Source organism: Haemaphysalis longicornis, unplaced genomic scaffold (assembly GCF_048455015.1).
Source record: "Haemaphysalis longicornis isolate Haplotype H1 unplaced genomic scaffold, Haemaphysalis longicornis Haplotype H1 scaffold_2, whole genome shotgun sequence".
Lineage (NCBI taxonomy): Eukaryota > Metazoa > Arthropoda > Arachnida > Ixodida > Ixodidae > Haemaphysalis > Haemaphysalis longicornis.
In genome coordinates this window covers 226,767,466-226,784,349 of record NW_027526295.1, presented here as the reverse complement: position 1 = coordinate 226,784,349, position 16,884 = coordinate 226,767,466, and the positions used below count along the sequence as shown (strand labels likewise).

The following is a 16,884-nucleotide window of genomic DNA, read 5'->3' as shown; positions in this document are numbered from 1 at the left end:
GACTCCCACTGCTTCTGTCTTAACACTCTAAGAAAAAAGGTGGTCAAAAGAGAGTCCCCGGCGCCGCGACTACCTTTAACGCTTGGTGAGTCAGAACAAAGTCACCGATCAGAGTCATAATTTTGGCGACTCTCTTTCGACTCGGTACGGGGCGCAACTTGGCGGGAGAGGGGAACCTAGTCGAGGAGCATAGAAAAAAAAAAGAGATGCCGCTCTGATTGGTCGCCGCAGGTGTGACGTCAGGCGTTTCCCGCGAGCAGGCGAGCAGCCGGAGTGGAAGCTTTTGAACTGCCTGCGCGCTCCGCCGGCGAGGCGTTCTTTGTGTTGTGGCCGTTAGGGCGGTTTTCGTAACTACGTGGTTTCGCTGGTCAGTGTCGCGACAATTTTACAGTGCTTTTGCCGTGCTCCACGTGAGGACAGCGTCCATGATAAGGGAAGATATACGGACGGAGCTGCGGCAACACAGCAACTGCATCTGATAGAGGTAAGTGAAGTATTCACCGCGGCGAGAGATTTTCCCTCGTGAAAAAACTTCGTGCACTTTGCGAATAACGCTCAATTGTGTAAGATACGCTGCTTGAATACTATGCGGACAGTCGTGGCAGAAACGTCCAACCTCATTTCTGCGTGAGTGGCAGGTTTTTCGATGGCCTCAGTATGCGAACAGGGCAGCATGACCGTTGGCGCGAGCCGCCGCCTATGGCTCGCCGCCGACGAAACGGCGACCTTGAACACGATGGCCGCTCCACGGCCAAGGCGCAGTGAAAGATTGTTTCACTTCCTCTGGCACTTTTATTTGAACCTGAACACGGAATGCTGAGTGCGCTTTGATGAATTTGGCTCAGGCTGACAGAGGGGCGAAATGTCAACATGAAGAGAAACGAGTAGGTGCTCGACAGCGGCTTATTTTGGCGCCAAGCAGCAGTCACTTCGTACATGCGGGACGCGTATGTATTGGTAGAATATAATTTTGCGCGTACAGTCATGGACAATTCAAATATGAACCGCGGTGCGCACAGCCGAAGATCCCGGTGCCGTCACCTGGCAGCGGCCGAGGAAAACGCACGGACATGCGTTGTTGAGATATCGGGAGCGAGGCTGCGTGTCCCACTGCGATATGTTGCTGTCTGCTCGCTCGCATGTTTGATTTGTCGCCATGCCGCAAGAGCGCTGACAACAATTGTTAGTGATCCGGCGCGAGATAGTATAGGGTATCTACGGCCACTGTGTGCTCGGCTCACACGAGTGCCTGCTCCCCCTGTGTGCTGGCGTCACATTGCCGACATAGCTTTGCATGTAGGGTGCAGTAACTTGAGCAAATAACGATCGACACCTGCTTCGCACCCAAACCATGCTCAGTACTGCCCGCTCCGCAGATTTTACTAGCACTAATGGGCCTGCCCTCCTCCCTTCCCCATCCCTCACTCTCACTATAATGTTTGCGAAGGTAAACTAGTGTTAAATAAGTTCCCTTTGATAACGGTTGAAAGTGTATCAACTGTTCCATTTCAGTAGCCATCAACCAAAGCAAACGCCGGGTACCTCGAGGAAGCTTGATTTATTGAAGGGTTTAACGCACCGAAGCAACGCAGGCAATGAGGAACGCTGTAGTGGAGGGTTCCGGATTAATTTTGACCACCTGGGGATCCTTAACGTGTGCCGAAATCCCGTACACACGGACCTCGAGGAAGCTGGCGTAGCTTTGTGGTTAAATGGTACGGCGAGGAACAGTGAAATGTGGTTTTTATTTTTCAGCTTTTTCAGGTTATGATGTCTGAATACCGCGTCGGTAAGCTTACAGTGGCTGGTGCTAGAGGAGTATAGGCGGTGCGCAGAACGCTTTTAATGCTACTTCTGTGACTGATTCTTGCGCAGAGACTGTGCTCGTTACTAGACCATTTCTATGTTTTGCTCGCAAGCCTGGTCTCGCCTGCTCCAGCAACGCGTAGATGTTTTGTTTTTTGTATAAACATGAAATTGCGCACCATCCTGCTGCAGCTTGCACACCGTAAGCGTTTTGTTCATAGGCCGCCGGTCTAACAAAAGGTATATTAGCATTGTGTGGGCTTTGGAGTGAACTATTATTATGCGTTAGGGTGGCGCAGGAGCTTTTGCAAGGCCACATTCGTGAGCAAAAAGCGGGGAATATCCTCCTTAACGAGCACACGTACGTGGAAATCAGGCACAAGGAAGCAGGCAAGGAAATTTGTGTGCACGCCATGTGTGCACTCAGCGTTATCTTGCACTAGATGACAATTCCATTGTAGTACTATAGCTCCACACCGCTTTTGACTGCCAACTTCACGGCGAAATGCAAATTCGGCCGCTTCGCGCTAGCTGAGCCGTCAAATAACCGTTTCTAGCGCTAGCCACCACGGCTACACTTCGGAAAAAAAGCCTAAAAAGCGCGAGCAGTACAAATTCAAAGAACGAAAAAAACTTGGTGGACAGCCCACGATCATATTTTTGCATGGGGGTGCAACAACTCGCCTTAGACGGCGCAGGTGCGTTACGATAGGAAGGGAGAGCGAGAAGGAGGGAAGGAGCCGCCAACTGATGATGAGCGGCCGAGATAAATGGGCCGGCGGTATTTCTATTTCACCTTGAGGAAAAGCCAACTTGGGGGGGGAGGGGTGCATTCCTTGATTGTAGGGTTTTACGCGACGACGCAACGCAGGCGATGAGGCGCGCCGTAGTGGAGGGCTCCGGATTAATTTTGACCACCTGGGGATCTTTAACGTGCGCCGAAATCTCGTACACACGGGCGTTTTTGCTTTTCGCCTCCATCAGAAAAGCGGCCGCCGCGGCCGGGAATCGAACCCGCGACCTCGTGCTCAGCAGCGCAACGCCTTAGCCACTGAGCCACCGCGGCGGGTGGGGGGCGCATTCCTGCGTCATTTGCCGTTCGATATAGCGGGTTTCGCTTGTATTTTTATTCGATATAGACGTAATTTTTGCTATATTTTTCACTGCAACTATACTGTTACCGGAAGGAGTTCGACATACTGGATAAATCGATGAAAATGGTTTCCATCAGTTGGGTTCGGCTGTACAACTTTAGTTTGCTCTCTTTACAGATGCAAAAGGTGTCAGCGCTACCGTTTGGTTGCCCCATTTGGTGAAGGAAAGAGAGGATGACATCTTCATGATACTGGTGAGAACAGTGAGCTTAATTTGCGAATTAGATGGCAACATTGGCAAAGGGCTCTTGGCTTGAGTTGCCCTCGGCATTAAAAATATTAGGGTGTACCCAATATTAAACTAAAAGAAATGCTGTACAGCCGGTAAAACGCTTGTCTATAACAGCGATTTCAACTTCAACCAGCTACATCCGAAAACTGCCGAAACATACTCGTTCCAAACATGTCGGAGGCAAAAGCGAAGGGCTAAGACTTCAGAATTCCGCAGTAGTTTTATTCAAATCCCGCTCCGGCCGGGCAGGATAGGGCTGAGAGTACGAACGCTGTGTTATAGACAAGCCTTTTACAGGCTGTACATGTAAGAGAGAGCAACTGGGAAAAAATTGTTGCTCTTTAGAAAGGCTGGCTGACGTGTTTAGGCTTAACGTTTATGGTTACTTTGACCACCGGTAGCGAAATATCCCTGACCATGTACTTTTTTGCTTTCCTAAAGGTGAAGTGCACTCAAAATTTTGGTGTCTTGATAACCTCAATTTTGTAACTTACCATAAAGAGAAGCCTTAAGGGGAACTCCAGACCCTGGGAAGGAACCAGTGTGTTTAAGATATCAGCCAGCAAAATCAAGCTTTGGGAAGATCCACAGTGGGGTAGTTGCTAGTGCTTTTTAACATCTTGAAGTAGCACAGACTAGATACAGACATGAGAAGTCGAAAATGAACAGACAACAGCGCTTTGTAAATGGTTCAGCGCAACATGGTATTTACTGTGTAACTTGTCCTCATGTAATTTGTGAGTGCGTGACCTAAGCACCTATTCTTGAAAAAAAAATTTACTTCCACAATATCTGCGCTCCAAAAACGTTTTGCTGTGTTAGCTGTGTGCCATGGGATAAAGCTGAACATAGCAAAAGTGCGAGAATGCCAATGCAATGGGTGAAGCAGGACATTTGCTAAATGGAACTGCCTGCTGTTATTCGTGAACAAAGAAGCAACGAATGTAGACGGAAGGGTCGGCGGTAGCTCAGCGTTTTTTCGGTCTCTTCGGTTATTTTGATCTTATCACCAAGCGTGAGTGGCATTTGAAGCATTTGTTTGTTGTGCTCATCTAGAAAAAATTCCCCCGCATTTCCCCGAGGGGGAGAATGTGAAAGTGAGAATGCACGGTTGTCGGCCCGCTTGCGGCGCTTGCGCTCGGCCCCCGCAGCCCACCGCCTCGCCGCCTTCTCTTCCATCTCTTCCATCGGGTTTGTAGTATCACGTGTACACCACGCAGTTATCAAGCCGCTATAACGCCGCTGAGTCGCCAACGCACGCCGCTGACGACGTAGTTTGAATGCGTTAAAGATATAAGGCGCGTCACTAACACTGATATCAGCGTCGCGTCCGTGGCTTAGTCGGTAGAGCGTCGCGCTGCGGCCGCAAAGTCCTCGGATCGAAACCTGGCGCCGGATGCTGTTTTTTTTATATAGAGAGGAGGACTGCGGACGCCGCCGCCGGCGGTGGAAGGTTTGGGGTCGCTTATAAAGTGCATTCGCACTTAAAATAAAAATTGACCTTGTGGCTCTGAGCACCCTTCACCGATTGTGAACTAACAGAAAAACAGGCACGAGCGGCTGCAGTCGCGATTGCTTGAGATAGTGCCTTGAGCATACTGGGGTAGTAAAGAAACGAGTAGAAAAAAAGTGGTGCCACAAAGAGACAAGCCGGGAGATAGCGCAATGTTAAAGGAAAGGCTGTGGCTAGCGTTCCGTCGAGACGGAACGATATACAAGTGCTAAAGTTCCGTCCAGACGGAACAGAGCGCTGTGAGTTATCCTTCCCAGACGGATTACAACTGAGAGCTTAGCGTTCCGTCCAGACGGAGCCGGCGTGAAATTTGTACAGTTCCGTCCAAGCGAAAGTAAAACCGGCTGATTAGACCCGACCTTGAGTATTCATATTTGGTGTAGGGGTTGCGCCTCGGAACCGCTATAAGGGTGTCAGGTTGCGAGTCATGCATCACATGAAGCTAGCTGCGTGTACTTGTGCGTTATACAACCGGCGTATTTATAGTGTAGTTTCTAAAGGCAGGTTGCTGCGACCCCAATGATTAATCATAAGAAGCGGGTCTTCGCATAACCGGGGGGTGTACTATAGCTGAGCTTTCCCTGTAACTTATCATCGCAGGTATTTTAGTTTTCAGTCCACGTGGCATACTAAAGACAGTCAGAGTAATAATTTATACATATTGATGGCTGTCCACATAAAGAACTTTTTTACAGCAGCTAAATTTCAGCATTATTTGTCTTTTTTTTACAGGACCCAGATACTGCATACTCGCAACCGACTCTGCTGTACACGGGGAGCAGCCCACTGTGGTCCGACTCAATTAAGGTGGTGTGCGAACATGTATCCGTTAACGTCTTTGACTTCACGTCAGGAATCGCTCTTGTATGTGCCATGTACTGGGCATACAACCTGCAGTACTTGAAGTCTGCAAAGCAGACCTTTACACTTTTGGAGGAATTGATGGTGGTGCGAAAGGGCGCATGCTTGAGCACCTTAATGCCGGCGACAAAGGTAGTCACTACCTTGAGAGCTCGTGCAGGGGCAGCGAGGGAATAAATACATTGTCCAGTGCCAGCAGATCAAGTGGTGGGTGTTGCAACGTATAGCCTCCGAGTAAATTTCTGTGTTCTAAAATGAACAAAATATTTTCAGGAAAATTATAACAATCATCCATTAATAATTCTTTGACACCCTTTTTTTAATGTTCATTTGCATTGCGTATGAGTGGTCAAAGTGGTCTTATCATAAAGCCGAACCTAGCTGTATGCATGAAATATGAATGTGTTCAAGATGAAATTTTTATTAAGCAATAACACTCCCGAACTCTGTTTTGTGTATTTTATTGTCCTGTTTTCAATTTGCCAGTTGTATTGTTCTAGAATTTTTTCACTTCAGTTGTCTAAAATGACATTTTCAAATGTTTGTCTTTCTTATAATGTGGTTTTAAGAAAAATTGTGTTTTCATATTCACTTAACATTTTGTGAAGTTGTTGAGCCAGCAGCTGTTGGCTGATTACTGTTGTAGGGTTGTGTTTTGTATATGTGAGCTCAAGTGTTGCTTGTCCCGTTCAATGTTACAATTTGTTATTTGAGACACGAATGTTGTCTAAGGTAATAATTTTGAATCTTGTATTTTTCACGTTTCTTCTAGTCATGTATATGTTGTCTAAGACAAACTCGTGATTTTTATTTCTTGTAGCATTTTTTTATAAATGTGGTTTTAAAAAAATTTGTGTTTTCATATTCACTTATCATTTTCTAAAGTTAGTGAGCAACCAGCTGATGGCTGATCACTGTTGTAGGGTTGTGTTTTGTATATGTGAACTCAGTGTTGCTTGTCCCGTTCAATGTAACAAGTTTTTTTATGTGAGACACAAATGTTAAGGTGATAATTTTGAATCTTGTATTTCTCACGTTTCTTATACTCCATTGTATGTTGTCTAAGACAAAAACTCGTGATTTTTATTTTGTGTCAATTTTTTTCTAGTCATTGAGCCAATGCATAATTTGAAACGGTTGTAGGCTTTATTTTAATAAAATGGTTGTTTTGGTACTTTGCATTGATGTTTCTTGCATGTATGCATGGCTGTCCTTATAGGGTCATAATAGTATCTGTATGGTATTTTTTTATCCTATCGACTCTGAAGCGATTCTGTTTGCTCGAGTCGGGAAATAATCGACTGGACTTTTCTTTGCAGATTTTCAGTGTCGGTGACGGTGCTGCAGAGTCCTGCATGCTCTATCTCAGGGGTCGCGGGATTCCCTTTCAGCAGGTCAGGGCGACTTGGCTGGGGTCATGTAGTAGCCAAAGTAGCCAAGCGGGCTCTCTATAGCCAAACGGAGAGTCTGTGTGACTACTTTTACTACTCGCAAAGTAGTCATGAAGACTCTCTTCGTTTGAAAATTAGGAGTCGAGGTGACTTCCCTTACAGAGTCCTGCATAGCCTTTTTTGACTCGGTCTAACAGAGTCACAAGACTCTTTTCCAAACAGAGTCAGGACGACTCTTATTGCTGGGCCATAACGTAGTCAAGCAGACTCTTTTTGTTTACTATTTCGGAGTCACCGTGACTAATTTTCAGGAGTCCTGCAGACTCACTTTTGACTCTTCGTCACGACTCCCTCCCTAAGAGTCCCAGGACTCTGTTTGAAAGAGAGTCTGGTGACCCTCCCCATCAGAGTCCAAAGGTAGTCAATTCTGTAGCAAGCCAATGACTCTGTAAAATGAGTCACTACTGACTACCATTTTTCTTAGAGTGTTGCGCTACCCGTGTCCATTCCTTGCCTCCGAATTTTCTGATTTCGTCCCTGCGTTGTGTCAATTGTGGCCTTCCCCCGCGTCTAGTCCCACCTCTCGGCAACCACCCTGCTGCAGTGGGGGCACAGCGGGTGCTTTTTCGTCACATTGCATGTTCAGCCTAACGTTCCCTTATTCTCTTGGTTAAAGATACGATGCTCTGCACTCGCATTTACACCCTGATACAAGATAGTCGTTCCCAGGCATTGAACATTACTCGCATCATTTTGCGCTCTATGGCTCATTCGGGCTGACCCAAGTTCTCTTTCCAGATGTTTAAAAATGCGCTAAGTTACTGCCCCGTACCTTTTAGCCGGCAATCCGATTTGGCTGCTTACAATTTTGCATGCCAACGGAATTACCGCAGCAGCTGTCCTGTCTTTTTGAAAGCTGTATGCATTTCTTATTTGAGCCCGTTTGATTCAAGACACCATGCATCTCAATATTTCAGTTTAGTGGCACGTACAGGCATTTAGTAGCTATCCTGCGTTTACAGCTGGGAAATAATCCGCGTTGCACACTGACAGACATCCGAGCCTAGCTATTCTTCTGCGCAATTCTTCGTTCGAGAGTTAAATAAAACTCCTATCGCTGCTCTTATTGCTTTCAACTGCGATGAGCGAAATTAATATCCACTCCTTCTGTGGGGAAATAGAGCGGGCTGAGGACTGAGCGTCCCAGATCTGCATTTTCTCTCATCGCTTGAGCATTTCACTCTTCGCCGACCAGAAAACGCGAAACTGTTCGTGCTCGGTGAAGCGGCGGGCCAACGTTTCTTCTTAAGGCTTGCATTGACAAAGAGTTGGTTTAGTTTATTGCATTTCTTGACCGCTAATCGTAGCATATGGTTCTGTAAAGAACATAAAAATGGTTGTGGGCCCTTTCGCGTGCCCCGCTCTTGGGCGGCGATGAGCAGAGGCCGCCAGGAAGAGGGTTTTAGCGGCTGAATTTGCCGTGCCTCCCAGCATCCCAACAGGAACGTCGCTGGCAATGGGGCTATAGCCGCCTAGACTCATAGAAAATTCGTGGGGAATTTTAAAGGGGCGGTTCTTCAGATTAAGCCCGACGCAGATGCATAGTTAATTCTTTGCAAGCAGGGAACGAGTGTTCTAATCGATAATGTTATGCTTGAAGGCAACTCTTGCCAATTTCTAATTCCCAAACTGTGCTGCTCGAACCGAAAAAAGTATATTTTAACAAAACCAGGCGTTTTTTTTTAATGATAACGCATATTTAGGCAGGCGGTGAAGGAATTACCGCCTGCTGCTGCGTCAGATTACATGTTAGAATAGTCGAGAAGAAATATGATACGGCATCTGTGAAATTAGGGAATTATTGTAGTTGGTTAAAATAAAAAAAAAATCAAGTTGCATTTTTTTTTTCACTCCATTGAGTAAGTAAGCTAAGCAGAATAAATAAAGCCAGTGCTGGGTAGCATAGTGCTGGACAGTGCTGGGCAGCAGAATTTATGTGCTGGGCATGTCACATAAATTGCGAACAGGCACACAAACAACACGGTTACCAAGCTATTTGTTCCCTGCCCACCTCTTCGCCAAGGTCGTGCTGCGCACCTCCAGTCAATACTGTGGCTATAGCTGCTTCCTGTGCAGCTCATCAAATGAGTCTTACTTGGGGCCTCCGAACTCGTTAAGTTCTTCAACCGACACACCCGCCGCGGTGGCTCAGTGGATAAAGCGTTGGGCTACTCAGCACGAGGACGCGGGTTCCATTCCCAGCCGCGGCTGCCGCTTTTCTGATGGAGGCGAAAAGCAAAAATGCCCGTGTGTACGAGATTTCAGCGCTGATACCAGGTGGCCAAAATTGATCCGGAGCCCTCCACTACGGCGCGCCTCATCGCCTGTGAAGTGTCGGTGCTGTTGCGACCGGGCGGGGGCACCCGACCCGAGCTCCGTGGCCTCCGACATACGAGTGGTAGCGTGTATGATGCGAGCGGCCAGCCGCTGTTGCAGCCGCGAAGAAGTCCAGAAGCCGTAGGCTAACGTAACTGTTCACTCTAAGAAAAATGGTAGTCAGTAGTGACTCATTTTACAGAGTCATTGGCTTGCTACAGAATTGACTACCTTTGGACTCTTATGGGGAGGGTCACCAGACTCTCTTTCAAACAGAGTCCTGGGACTCTTAGGGAGGGAGTCGTGACGAAGAGTCAAAAGTGAGTCTGCAGGACTCCTGAAAATTAGTCACGGTGACTCCGAAATAGTAAACAAAAAGAGTCTGCTTGACTACGTTATGGCCCAGCAATAAGAGTCGTCCTGACTCTGTTTGGAAAAGAGTCTTGTGACTCTGTTAGACCGAGTCAAAAAAGGCTATGCAGGACTCTGTAAGGGAAGTCACCTCGACTCCTAATTTTCAAACGAAGAGAGTCTTCATGACCACTTTGCGAGTAGTAAAAGTAGTCACACAGACTCTCCGTTTGGCTATAGAGAGCCCGCTTGGCTACTTTGGCTACTACATGACCCCAGCCAAGTCGCCCTGACCTGCTGAAAGGGAATCCCGCGACCCCTGAGATAGAGCATGCAGGACTCTGCAGCACCGTCACCGACACTGAAAATCTGCAAAGAAAAGTCCAGTCGATTATTTCCCGACTCGAGCAAACAGAATCGCTTCAGAGTCGATAGGATAAAAAAATACCATACAGATACTATTATGACCCTATAAGGACAGCCATGCATACATGCAAGAAACATCAATGCAAAGTACCAAAACAACCATTTTATTGAAATAAAGCCTACAACCGTTTCAAATTATGCATTGGCTCAATGACTAGAAAAAAATTGACACAAAATAAAAATCACGAGTTTTTGTCTTAGACAACATACAATGGAGTATAAGAAACGTGAGAAATACAAGATTCAAAATTATCACCTTAACATTTGTGTCTCACATAAAAAAACTTGTTACATTGAACGGGACAAGCAACACTGAGTTCACATATACAAAACACAACCCTACAACAGTGATCAGCCATCAGCTGGTTGCTCACTAACTTTAGAAAATGATAAGTGAATATGAAAACACAAATTTTTTTAAAACCACATTTATAAAAAAATGCTACAAGAAATAAAAATCACGAGTTTGTCTTAGACAACATATACATGACTAGAAGAAACGTGAAAAATACAAGATTCAAAATTATTACCTTAGACAACATTCGTGTCTCAAATAACAAATTGTAACATTGAACGGGACAAGCAACACTTGAGCTCACATATACAAAACACAACCCTACAACAGTAATCAGCCAACAGCTGCTGGCTCAACAACTTCACAAAATGTTAAGTGAACATGAAAACACAATTTTTCTTAAAACCACATTATAAGAAAGACAAACATTTGAAAATGTCATTTTAGACAACTGAAGTGAAAAAATTCTAGAACAATACAACTGGCAAATTGAAAACAGGACAATAAAATACACAAAACAGAGTTCGGGAGTGTTATTGCTTAATAAAAATTTCATCTTGAACACATTCATATTTCATGCATACAGCTAGGTTCGGCTTTATGATAAGACCACTTTGACCACTCATACGCAATGCAAATGAACATTAAAAAAAGGGTGTCAAAGAATTATTAATGGATGATTGTTATAATTTTCCTGAAAATATTTTGTTCATTTTAGAACACAGAAATTTACTCGGAGGCTATACGTTGCAACACCCACCACTTGATCTGCTGGCACTGGACAATGTATTTATTCCCTCGCTGCCCCTGCACGAGCTCTCAAGGTAGTGACTACCTTTGTCGCCGGCATTAAGGTGCTCAAGCATGCGCCCTTTCGCACCACCATCAATTCCTCCAAAACTGTAAAGGTCTGCTTTGCAGACTTCAAGTACTGCAGGTTGTATGCCCAGTACATGGCACATACAAGAGCGATTCCTGACGTGAAGTCAAAGACGTTAACGGATACATGTTCGCACACCACCTTAATTGAGTCGGACCACAGTGGGCTGCTCCCCGTGTACAGCAGAGTCGGTTGCGAGTATGCAGTATCTGGGTCCTGTAAAAAAAAAGACAAATAATGCTGAAATTTAGCTGCTGTAAAAAAGTTCTTTATGTGGACAGCCATCAATATGTATAAATTATTACTCTGACTGTCTTTAGTATGCCACGTGGACTGAAAACTAAATACCTGCGATGATAAGTTACAGGGAAAGCTCAGTTATAGTACACCCCCCGGTTATGCGAAGACCCGCTTCTTATGATTAATCATTGAGGTCGCAGCAACCTGCCTTTAGAAACTACACATTAAATACGCCGGTTGTATAACGCACAAGTACACGCAGCTAGCTTCATGTGATGCATGACTCGCAACCTGACACCCTTATAGCGGTTCCGAGGCGCAACCCCTACACCAAATATGAATACTCAAGGTCGGGTCTAATCAGCCGGTTTTACTTTCGCTTGGACGGAACTGTACAAATTTCACGCCGGCTCCGTCTGGACGGAACGCTAAGCTCTCAGTTGTAATCCGTCTGGGAAGGATAACTCACAGCGCTCTGTTCCGTCTGGACGGAACTTTAGCACTTGTATATCGTTCCGTCTCGACGGAACGCTAGCCACAGCCTTTCCTTTAACATTGCGCTATCTCCCGGCTTGTCTCTTTGTGGCACCACTTTTTTTCTACTCGTTTCTTTACTACCCCAGTATGCTCAAGGCATTATCTCAAGCAATCGCGACTGCAGCCGCTCGTGCCTGTTTTTCTGTTAGTTCACAATCGGTGAAGGGTGCTCAGAGCCACAAGGTCAATTTTTATTTTAAGTGCGAATGCACTTTATAAGCGACCCCAAACCTTCCACCGCCGGCGGCGGCGTCCGCAGTCCTCCTCTCTATATAAAAAAAAACAGCATCCGGCGCCAGGTTTCGATCCGAGGACTTTGCGGCCGCAGCGCGACGCTCTACCGACTAAGCCACGGACGCGACGCTGATATCAGTGTTAGTGACGCGCCTTATATCTTTAACGCATTCAAACTACGTCGTCAGCGGCGTGCGTTGGCGACTCAGCGGCGTTATAGCGGCTTGATAACTGCGTGGTGTACACGTGATACTACAAACCCGATGGAAGAGATGGAAGAGAAGGCGGCGAGGCGGTGGGCTGCGGGGGCCGAGCGCAAGCGCCGCAAGCGGGCCGACAACCGTGCATTCTCACTTTCACATTCTCCCCCTCGGGGAAATGCGGGGGAATTTTTTCTGGATGAGCACAACAAACAAATGCTTCAAATGCCACTCACGCTTGGTGATAAGATCAAAATAACCGAAGAGACCGAAAAAACGCTGAGCTACCGCCGACCCTTCCGTCTACATTCGTTGCTTCTTTGTTCACGAATAACAGCAGGCAGTTCCATTTAGCAAATGTCCTGCTTCACCCATTGCATTGGCATTCTCGCACTTTTGCTATGTTCAGCTTTATCCCATGGCACACAGCTAACACAGCAAAACGTTTTTGGAGCGCAGATATTGTGGAAGTAAATTTTTTTTTCAAGAATAGGTGCTTAGATCACGCACTCACAAATTACATGAGGACAAGTTACACAGTAAATACCATGTTGCGCCGAACCATTTACAAAGCGCTGTTGTCTGTTCATTTTCGACTTCTCATGTCTGTATCTAGTCTGTGCTACTTCAAGATGTTAAAAAGCACTAGCAACTACCCCACTGTGGATCTTCCCAAAGCTTGATTTTGCTGGCTGATATCTTAAACACACTGGTTCCTTCCCAGGGTCTGGAGTTCCCCTTAAGGCTTCTCTTTATGGTAAGTTACAAAATTGAGGTTATCAAGACACCAAAATTTTGAGTGCACTTCACCTTTAGGAAAGCAAAAAAGTACATGGTCAGGGATATTTCGCTACCGGTGGTCAAAGTAACCATAAACGTTAAGCCTAAACACGTCAGCCAGCCTTTCTAAAGAGCAACAATTTTTTCCCAGTTGCTCTCTCTTACATGTACAGCATTTCTTTTAGTTTAATATTGGGTACACCCTAATATTTTTAATGCCGAGGGCAACTCAAGCCAAGAGCCCTTTGCCAATGTTGCCATCTAATTCGCAAATTAAGCTCACTGTTCTCACCAGTATCATGAAGATGTCATCCTCTCTTTCCTTCACCAAATGGGGCAACCAAACGGTAGCGCTGACACCTTTTGCATCTGTAAAGAGAGCAAACTAAAGTTGTACAGCCGAACCCAACTGATGGAAACCATTTTCATCGATTTATCCAGTATGTCGAACTCCTTCCGGTAACAGTATAGTTGCAGTGAAAAATATAGCAAAAATTACGTCTATATCGAATAAAAATACAAGCGAAACCCGCTATATCGAATGGCAAATGACGCAGGAATGCGCCCCCCACCCGCCGCGGTGGCTCAGTGGCTAAGGCGTTGCGCTGCTGAGCACGAGGTCGCGGGTTCGATTCCCGGCCGCGGCGGCCGCTTTTCTGATGGAGGCGAAAAGCAAAAACGCCCGTGTGTACGAGATTTCGGCGCACGTTAAAGATCCCCAGGTGGTCAAAATTAAGCCGGAGCCCTCCACTACGGCGCGCCTCATCGCCTGCGTTGCGTCGTCGCGTAAAACCCTACAATCAAGGAATGCACCCCTCCCCCCCCCCCCAAGTTGGCTTTTCCTCAAGGTGAAAGAGAAATACCGCCGGCCCATTTATCTCGGCCGCTCATCATCAGTTGGCGGCCCCTTCCCTCCTTCTCGCTCTCCCTTCTTATCGTAACGCACCTGCGCCGTCTAAGGCGAGTTGTTGCACCCCCATGCAAAAATATGATCGTGGGCTGTCCACCAAGTTTTTTTCGTTCTTTGAATTTGTACTGCTCGCGCTTTTTAGGCTTTTTTTCCGAAGTGCAGCTGTGGTGGCTAGCGCTAGAAACGGTTATTTGACGGCTCAGCTAGCGCGAAGCGGCCGAATTTGCATTTCGCCGTGAAGTTGGCAATTATAAATCGAGTCAAAAGCGGTGTGGAGCTATAGTACTACAATGGAATTGTCATCTAGTGCAAGATAACGCTGAGTGCACACATGGCGTGCACACAATTTTCCTTGCCTGCTTCCTTGTGCCTGATTTCCACGTATGTGTGCTCGTTAAGGAGGATATTCCCCGCTTTTTGCTCACGAATGTGGCCTTGCAAAAGCTCCTGCGCCACCCTAACGCATAATAATAGTTCACTCCAAAGCCCACACAATGCTAATATACCTTTTGTTAGACCGGTGGCCTATGAACAAAACGCTTACGGTGTGCAAGCTGCAGCAGGATGGTGCGCAATTTCATGTTTATACAAAAAACAAAACATCTACGCGTTGCTGGAGCAGGCGAGACCAGGCTTGCGAGCAAAACATAGAAATGGTCTAGTAACGAGCACAGTCTCTGCGCAAGAATCAGTCACAGAAGTAGCATTAAAAGCGTTCTGCGCACCGCCTATACTCCTCTAGCACCAGCCACTGTAAGCTTACCGACGCGGTATTCAGACATCATAACCTGAAAAAGCTGAAAAATAAAAACCACATTTCACTGTTCCTCGCCGTACCATTTAACCACAAAGCTACGCCAGCTTCCTCGAGGTCCGTGTGTACGGGATTTCGGCACACGTTAAGGATCCCCAGGTGGTCAAAATTAATCCGGAACCCTCCACTACAGCGTTCCTCATTGCCTGCGTTGCTTCGGTGCGTTAAACCCTTCAATAAATCAAGCTTCCTCGAGGTGCCCGGCGTTTGCTTTGGTTGATGGCTACTGAAATGGAACAGTTGATACACTTTCAACCGTTATCAAAGGGAACTTATTTAACACTAGTTTACCTTCGCAAACATTATAGTGAGAGTGAGGGATGGGGAAGGGAGGAGGGCAGGCCCATTAGTGCTAGTAAAATCTGCGGAGCGGGCAGTACTGAGCATGGTTTGGGTGCGAAGCAGGTGTCGATCGTTATTTGCTCAAGTTACTGCACCCTACATGCAAAGCTATGTCGGCAATGTGACGCCAGCACACAGGGGGAGCAGGCACTCGTGTGAGCCGAGCACACAGTGGCCGTAGATACCCTATACTATCTCGCGCCGGATCACTAACAATTGTTGTCAGCACTCTTGCGGCATGGCGACAAAGCAAACATGCGAGCGAGCAGACAGCAACATATCGCAGTGGGACACGCAGCCTCGCTCCCGATATCTCAACAACGCATGTCCGTGCGTTTTCCTCGGCCGCTGCCAGGTGACGGCACCGGGATCTTCGGCTGTGCGCACCGCGGTTCATATTTGAATTGTCCATGACTGTACGCGCAAAATTATATTCTACGAATACATACGCGTCCCGCATGTACGAAGTGACTGCTGCTTGGCGCCAAAATAAGCCGCTGTCGAGCACCTACTCGTTTCTCTTCATGTTGACATTTCGCCCCTCTGTCAGCCTGAGCCAAATTCATCAAAGCGCACTCAGCATTCCGTGTTCAGGGTCAAATAAAAGCGCCAGAGGAAGTGAAACAAACTTTCACTGCGCCTTGGCCGTGGAGCGGCCATCGTGTTCAAGGTCGCCGTTTCGTCGGCGGCGAGCCATAGGCGGCGGCTCGCGCCAACGGTCATGCTGCCCTGTTCGCATACTGAGGCCGTCGAAAAACCTGCCACTCACGCAGAAATGAGGTTGGACGTTTCTGCCACGACTGTCCGCATAGTATTCAAGCAGCGTATCTTACACAATTGAGCGTTATTCGCAAAGTGCACGAAGTTTTTTCACGAGGGAAAATCTCTCGCCGCGGTGAATACTTCACTTACCTCTATCAGATGCAGTTGCTGTGTTGCCGCAGCTCCGTCCGTATATCTTCCCTTATCATGGACGCTGTCCTCACGTGGAGCACGGCAAAAGCACTGTAAAATTGTCGCGACACTGACCAGCGAAACCACGTAGTTACGAAAACCGCCCTAACGGCCACAACACAAAGAACGCCTCGCCGGCGGAGCGCGCAGGCAGTTCAAAAGCTTCCACTCCGGCTGCTCGCCTGCTCGCGGGAAACGCCTGACGTCACACCTGCGGCGACCAATCAGAGCGGCATCTCTTTTTTTTTTTCTATGCTCCTCGACTAGGTTCCCCTCTCCCGCCAAGTTGCGCCCCGTACCGAGTCGAAAGAGAGTCGCCAAAATTATGACTCTGATCGGTGACTCTGTTCTGACTCACCAAGCGTTAAAGGTAGTCGCGGCGCCGGGGACTCTCTTTTGACCACCTTTTTTCTTAGAGTGTTTACTTCATAGCGAGAGGTGAGCCGAAGCCAAAGAACAATGCCCCGACGGGCGAGGTTACAATACAGGACTCGAGCAGAGCGACAACGTCGATACACTGCTCTAACAGGAATGGTTTACAACGCTTGGGCAGCTCTATTTATACCCAAAAGCGACAACGGTCAAACG

The 16,884-nt window shown here is 47.1% G+C and overlaps 2 long non-coding RNA genes across 3 annotated transcripts; one reads left to right on the top strand and one right to left on the bottom strand.

Annotated features, from left to right (window-relative positions):
- The first annotated feature begins 220 nt into the window (after positions 1-220).
- On the top strand, positions 221-7,382 carry LOC144167664 (uncharacterized). Of its 2 annotated transcripts, XR_013322080.1 has the most exons (4): positions 221-484; positions 3,078-3,154; positions 5,438-5,512; positions 6,886-7,382. It is a non-coding gene; the product is annotated as an uncharacterized LOC144167664 (long non-coding RNA). The 2 variants fall into 2 exon arrangements; XR_013322079.1 differs by lacking the exon at positions 6,886-7,382 and having other exon boundaries at positions 224-484; positions 5,438-6,704.
- A 2,145-nt stretch (positions 7,383-9,527) lies between these two features.
- On the bottom strand, positions 9,528-16,525 carry LOC144170041 (uncharacterized). The gene is made up of 3 exons (XR_013322556.1): positions 16,255-16,525; positions 13,569-13,645; positions 9,528-11,501 (listed from the first exon to the last, which is right to left on the bottom strand). It is a non-coding gene; the product is annotated as an uncharacterized LOC144170041 (long non-coding RNA).
- Between the last annotated feature and the right edge of the window lie 359 nt (positions 16,526-16,884).